The sequence below is a fragment of the Mirounga leonina genome, unplaced genomic scaffold (genome assembly GCF_011800145.1).
Source record: "Mirounga leonina isolate KUSES-001 unplaced genomic scaffold, KU_Mleo_1.0 Mir_93, whole genome shotgun sequence".
Lineage (NCBI taxonomy): Eukaryota > Metazoa > Chordata > Mammalia > Carnivora > Phocidae > Mirounga > Mirounga leonina.
Window position 1 is genome coordinate 45,282,376 of NW_023270854.1, and position 7,372 is coordinate 45,289,747.

The window sequence follows — 7,372 nt, forward strand, 5'->3', positions numbered from 1 at the left end:
TCTCTCTTCCTTCCTTTTTTCTTTCTTCTTTCTTTCTTTCTTTCTCTTCCTCTCCCTTCCTTCCTTCTTCTCTCTTTCTCCCTTTTTTCTTTCTTTCTTTCTTTCTTTCTCTCTCTTCCTTCCTTCTTTTCTTTCTTTCTTTCTTTCTTTCTTTCTTTCTTTCTTTCTTTCTTTCTTTCTTTCTTTCTTTCTTTCTTTCCTTCTCTCTCTCTCTCTCTTTCTCTTTTTCTAACTATAGTGATGCCATGGGGGTTCAGAATCTAACATGATGGTTAAAATAAAGTTAAAAAAAAACCTTTGTCAATATTTTTTCAAAGAAATGTAGTGTGTGTTAACTTATTTTGATGTAAATATCACTTCCTCGGGGGAACTTTCCTTGATGCCTCTCTGCCTGAGTTTGGTGCCTTTTTGTGTTCCCACAAAGTTCTTTGCCTATTGCATCTCACAGTTTCCACTACATGTGTTCACTTCCCCCTGTCCCTCTTTAGACTGCGAGCTCATGGATGGCAGGAACTGTGTCTTATTTGTTATTGTATTCTCTGAGCCTTGTACAGTGCCTGGCCCACAGTAGATTCCCACAAAGGCATGGACGCTATTCTGCTATGCAGTTCATGGGATGGATCCGACTTAAAATAACAATTAGCATGACGACATATTCAGTTTAATGGTTGAATAAAACTAAAACTCAGTTTGCCAAATTTCTATCCTCTTGAGAAACATCCTATAAGAACAGACTATATCAGCTTGAGTGGGACATTTTAGGTAGATATATTTTTTTAGATTCATGTAATTTTTCTCTTGCTATTTGAAGCTGATATTCTCTGGCTGTGTGCATATGTCTGTAACTCTCTCTTTCTTTCTCTCTCTTTGTTTCCCAGCACAAATCTTTCTTCAATTACCCATGTATAGGAAACATATTTAGTAAACAAGTGATTCTCCAACTGTTTTCCATAGGATATTGATATTTTTGTAAGATTTTAAAAGGTGTTCCATTTTAGTCAGGGTTTCTGAACAGATTTTTGTGGAAATGTTGGATTAAGTCCAATTAACTAGGCTTCTTTATTAAAGTGCACTGTGGCTCTTCAAGAAGGGACTACAGTGACTAAGGCCATAGAATCTTCTTTCTTTCAGAAAACCCTTGGTTGGAACTTAAGTTTGAGCATTGATGTTGCATATATAAGTATTGGCCATAATACGTATTTTTTGTGGTTTTTAGGATTTTTAGTAACTTTTATTTTGTCATAGTGCCAAACTTAACGAAAAATTACAAAAGTAATCCATAGAATGCCCATGCACTATTTACCTCATTCACTGACTCAATGATTATTTACATTTCACCCCATTTATTTATCATTCTTTATCTTTCGTTAATTTTTTCTTAATCATTTGAGAGAAGATTGGTGACATCATACCCTTCTAAATATATCTTATGTATTTCCTAAGAACAAATATTCTCTCACATGACCACAGCATACTTCTTGAAATCAGGAAAGCTCACATTTAATACCATAGAATATTATTATCTAATCCATGATCAATATTTAAATTTGAATAGTTGTTTCAATAATGTCCTTTATAGCTTTTTTTTTTCTTGTCTAGGATTCAGGACCATGTACAACATTTATTTGTCATGTCTCTTTTGTTCCTTTTACCTGGAAAGATCTCTCAGCCTTTCTTTGTCTTTCTTGACCACGACATTTTTGAAGAGTATCTGTCAGCTACTTTCTAGAATGCCTGTATTTGGGTTTGTTTCTTTGTGATTACATTCAAGTTACATCATTCTGTGGCAGGAACACCATCAAAATGATTCTGTGCTCTTCTCAGTGCATTAGGTCTAGAAGCATGTGATGCTGATTTGTCCTCATGTTGATGATGTTAACATTGAATACTTCTTCAAGGTGGTGCCCACCAACTTTCTCCAGTATAAAGTTACTATTTTTCCTTTGTAAGTAATAAATCATTTGTGGGAAGATGCTTTGACCTCATATAAATATCCTCATCCTCATAAAACATCCATTTTAACTCTATAAATTTTTGTAGTTATTAGCCTTCTACCACAATTTCCTTTCTTATTCATTCACTCATCTGTTTATTTGTATCACTGTGGGCTTTTGGATTTTATTTTACTCAGTGGTCATAATTTATTACTGTCATTATTTTGATGCTCAGATTGCCTGAGATTTAGCCAATTGGAATCCCTTCAAACTGGATCTTGTGTTGGTTTCATATGTCTTCATCATTATTTGAGGACTTACCTTAGTTTCGGCTGCACACAAATGCCCCAGGCTCATCATATTCTTATCCCAGTCCCGTAATCAGCCTTTTTTTTCCAAGGAGCCCTCATTCTTTTAAGAAGAAAGGTATTTAGAAACCAAGATATGGGCACTAGGTGTGCTCATTGCTGTAGGTATATCATTGATTATAGAGCCTTCCAGCAGACAGAATTAGGAAGTGTATATGTAAATTTAATATAATATACACATAAGAATCATGTGTTCATATTGATGCTTCTAATTCAGTCCAACACTTCAGGTTCATCCCAGGTTCCTCTCCATATTTATTACTACAGTCTTTGGCAGTGAGAAACCTAGCTTCATTATCCTCAACATGTTTGCTCATTTGCTTGAGTCTAGAATATACCTTAAGCCATTTCAAAGTTGCTTACTCATATCATCATGATAAGCAGACCAACTAATTAGTTTCACAGTTGTTTATTAGTGCTGTAATTTTAATGTAACATCTACATACAGTGAAATTTATAAATCATAAGTGTACAATTTGATGAATTTTGACAAAACACATATACCCACATGACCCACATCCCTCTTGAGATAATTTCCTGCATCCTAGAAATTTCTCTAGTACCCCTTTCTGATCAATAATGCTCCACCAGAAATAACTAGCTTTTAAGTTGTTTAACCACAGATTAGTTTTAGAACTTCTTGTAAGTGGATCACACAGTATGTATTCTTTTTTTTGAGTTCAGCTTCTTTTGTTCAGTATAATGTCTGTGAGATTCATCCATGTTGTATATATGAGTAATGTGTTCTTTTTTATTGCTGAGTAGTATTCCATAATATGAATATATCATAATTTATTTCCATACTCCCATTGCTAGACATTTTGGTTATTTTTAGTTTTTGGTTTTTATGAATAAAGTTGTGAACCTTCCTATGTAGGTCTTAATGTGGACATATGTTTTATTTTTCTTGATTTAACAAGTAGGGATAGAATTGCTGAGTCGTGGGAGAGGGGTGGTGGGATATGTTTGACTTGAAAAACTTCTGAACCTTTTCCCAAAGTGGTTGCACCATTTTACACTCTTACCAGCAATGTCTGAGAGTTCCAGTTGTGCTTCCTAGCTTACATTTGTGTTGTCAGTTTTTTTAATTTTAGCATTCTATTGGGTGTGTATTGGGTTTATTTGCATTTTCTAGCTCATATACATTTAATTGACTTCATGTGATGCATTTTTTATCCCTTAGAATGCATAATTTTTGGAAAGTCCCATTAAATGCAAGACAATTAGTATGATTCTGTTTTCAGTGGAATACCTGGTGATTTAAAAGGAGCTTTACTCATGTAGAATCATCACTACTGTTAGAATAAAGACATAGTGACTTGACTGACATGGCTAGTATATACTATGCTAGCAAGGAATCTTACCTTAGGTGAGAGTGGGTTGTTAAACAAGCCTTAAATTCTATTTAGTGTTTATTTTTTATTGAGTTTCTGCCACATAGTTATCCTTATGTTCAGCTTTATGAAATAGAATAGAAGCAAAAGATACTATTCCTTTACAACTTTATATATTATACAATACATATTCCTTTACATATTATACAACTTTAATAATCAGTGCAGAAAATGCTCAATTTTCAGCACATGGTATGGTGAAGATATTTATGGGTTAAATATTGTTTTTCTTCAAAAATGAAAAAAACGCTCACCCTAATAAAATATTTGGTTTATTTTGATCTTAAGCTTTCTAAAAGTAGGGAATCTAGTCTCTGCTCACATACCACAACATTTTAATCAAAGGTAGGAAAACAGAGGCTTATTTGTGACAATCAAACACATTTTAGGAAAGGTAAATCTGATAAGACTTGGTCCTGTTTGCTGTTGTTTCAGGATGATTTCTCTGGGAGGATGGAGGATTGACGAGGAAAAGCAAAAGTGGAGGATTAGAGAGAGAGAAAAGGGGGAGAAATGAAATCAGCAATCATTCACATTTGTTGAAGGTGTTGAAGTTGAAACTTGAGTTGGCTAAGAGTACCCTTCAGACTAATCTGAAAAAGATTAAAGATCCTTGGAAGTATTTTAATTAAAAAAAGTAATGTGGGGGCGCCTGGGTGGCTCCGTCATTAAGCTTCTGCTTTCGGCTCGGGTCATGATCCCAGGGTCCTGGGATCGAGCCCCGCATCGGGCTCCCTGCTCTGCGGGAAGCCTGCTTCTCCCTCCTCCACTCCCCCTGCTTGTGTTCCCTCTCTCGCTGTGACTCTCTCTGTCAAATAAATAAATAAAATCTTTAAAAAAAAAAAAAAAAGTAATGTGATGCTTTTACCTTCTTCTTTGATTAAATCATTTTAATATGAGTTGGGACATCCAGCTCTTCCAGTTCATGTTTCCTGCTTCTTGAGTTAACTCTTTTCCTGGTGCTGCTGCTGCTTTTTTTTTTCTTTTCTCCCTGATGGACAAAGTGTTAGTTTAGCAAGGAGGGTCTTTCTAGCTTCATTTTCCCCTCTTAATTTACTCTTTCTCTCACTGTTCTTTTTCACTTTCTCTGTCTTTTAACTTCATCTAGCCCCATTGGTATCCTTGCTCATTCCCTCAGATTCCTGTCCTTTCTTAAAGACTCTTCATTTTTTTTATTGTCCCTATTTCTCTGCTTCCTTTCTCCTTGGTTTACAGTCTCTCTCTGCTTCCTTCATTTTTTCCTTGCTCCTTGTGGCTTCCCTTCTATTAGCCTTGAAGTCTTTACTTACATGTGTAGGCCTCCCTGGCTATACCATAAACCTGAAGACTTTTTGGTCAACAATTTACATGAAGAAAGAGAGAATTCTGAGTAATGTTCTGATGGGTTAACTGTAGAGTAGAATTAGGAGAGAAAGAACTCTTAAAACTTGTTGATTTGTAAAATAACAGAAAACTGAGGTATTCTGTGGATTGACACTTGCGGGAGTTACTGAGGGTAGTTCAATTGTCAGAGAACTGGTAGATACCCTGTTTTCAGACTATTTCCATCCTGTAGCTGAGGGTTTCTAGGTAACTTGAGATTTGTTCCTTTGGTGACTTTCATCCCCAAGGGTGAGGCACATTCCTTGGGGAGCCTGCCTAGATGAAAACTGATTCACTCTGTGTTAAAAGTCTTGAAATCCTCCTATAGCCTTGCCAAGTGACCCCAAAGTAGACCGAGCCTTAGAAGATGAAGTTCAAATATGGAGCAAGATGACCAATTCTAGACCCAGATTTGAAACTCATCATGTGGATTAAGTATGCCCCAGATCAGTTCATATGTAGATATTAGTAACCTCGACTGGACTCAGCCACTGGGGACCTAGAGTTCTAAGGGATCATACACATAATTCATCACTGAGAGGTGTTCTGGAATGTGGGCACTATTCTGGACAAGCACCCTGATCTAGGAAACAAAACAGTCCCTAAGGATAGGTAGGGATGAAGGAGCTCCCATCAAGAGGAGTTCTTTCTTTTTTGTCTCATGGTGCAATTTTCTTCTCGTTTGCAATCCAACATGTGTAAGTAAGTTATGTATCATCCCTGCTTGAAGGAATAAAGGGAAGGGGGAAAGAAAAAAAAATTAAATCCCACTTTTCAATTGTAGCAGTAGATAGAAACCACCTGTCCTGCCCCAGCCTTGCTCTCTTTTTCCTGGAGGCTGGGAAGGGAGGACAATCAACAGTCTAATGCTGTTGGGATTCTCTGATGCAGAAGACAGATTATCAAAATATATATTTAAAGAAGGAAAAGCACAGAGAACCTCTCATTTTACTAATCCACAAACCCTATCATTTCTTGCCAAATCCCTCAGGGGGTGGGGAGGGCTGGAAGCCAGAGGGGTCTCATCACACTTCTCAGCAAAGATTTAATAGCAGGGTGCTATGGGGAAGGCTGAGATTACGGAGACTTTATTATGCTTACAAAACTGAGTACGAACCAGCATTGTAAATCATCAAAACTAAGCTACACTTAACAGGATAAATGTGTAAAGTGCATTTGGTAATACTGTATGCTTGTTCTGAGTCATTTTTCTCTTCTTTCCTGCTAATTTGCAAACTTGAGTTGTCTGTTAAGTGTTCTTTCACATCATTAATGCGAATTGCCTGGGTGTAAATGCAGAAAAACCTGAATAGCATTGTATTAGTTCTTAACCCTCTGGCCCGCCATACTCTTGGTAAGATGAGTAAGTAGAGATGCATATGACAGCAAGGCTGTCAGACTTTGGGGGAGCATGTTTGTAGGCCAGATTTTTAAAACCTTAGCCATATTTGTGGCTCCGTTACAAATATTATTACTGCACAGGTTCACGTTTTTGAGGAAAATGAACTGAATTGAGGAGTAGATGCTGCACATCAGATCAAATGATGTGTTCACTTAATTTGATTTTAAAAATTATGAGACTTCTTGGAAGCTTCAGTAGGTTTTGTGAACTGAAGACTTTGCAACATCTGGATTTTTTTTTTCCCAAAGAATTTTTTTAAGAAGTGAAAGTGATTGTACATGTGTTATATGGTTGTGGTAAATTAAAGGCTGGCTGGTTCCACCCCAAAATCAAGTACTTTAACAGCTAGTTCTGTTGGCAAAGGGAATAAGGAAACTGAATATTTTATGGAATGAGGCACTATTTTCATGGAAGCATATCGAAACTGTTTTTAAGACCTTTTTTTTTTAAAGCATTAGTTGAAATAAATGTGATATTTTAACTTTTTAGTTTATATCAATTACATTTAGGGCGTATAGCTTTTATTTGCATATTTCTGTATTAATTCCTTATTCATACTTTGTTATTAATCATTTATATATTATCTATTTCTATATAATTAGGCTTAAGGCACTGTATGTTTTATTTTTTATTTCCCTCCATTTTGATCAATTCCTTGTTTCCTACCTAAAATATTTTTTTATTTTTTTTTAAGATTTTATTTATTTATTTGAGAAAGAGAGAGTGTGCAAGCACAGAGGGAGAGGGAGAAGCACACTCCCTGCTGAGCAGGGAGCCCGACGTGGGGCTTGATCCCAGGAACCTGAGATCATGACCTGAGCCAAAGGCAGACGCTTAACCGACTGAGCCACCCAGGCACCCCTATTTTTTATTTTTTAACCTATTTTTTTCTCCAAATCCCCTAAGCCCCCA

At 36.2% G+C, this 7,372-nt stretch overlaps 1 protein-coding gene across 5 annotated transcripts in view; it reads left to right on the forward strand.

Moving 5' to 3' along the window:
* The window catches only part of ZNF521 (zinc finger protein 521), a 274,395-nt gene that overhangs the window by 28,809 nt on the left and 238,214 nt on the right, over positions 1-7,372 (forward strand). The window lies entirely within an intron of this gene.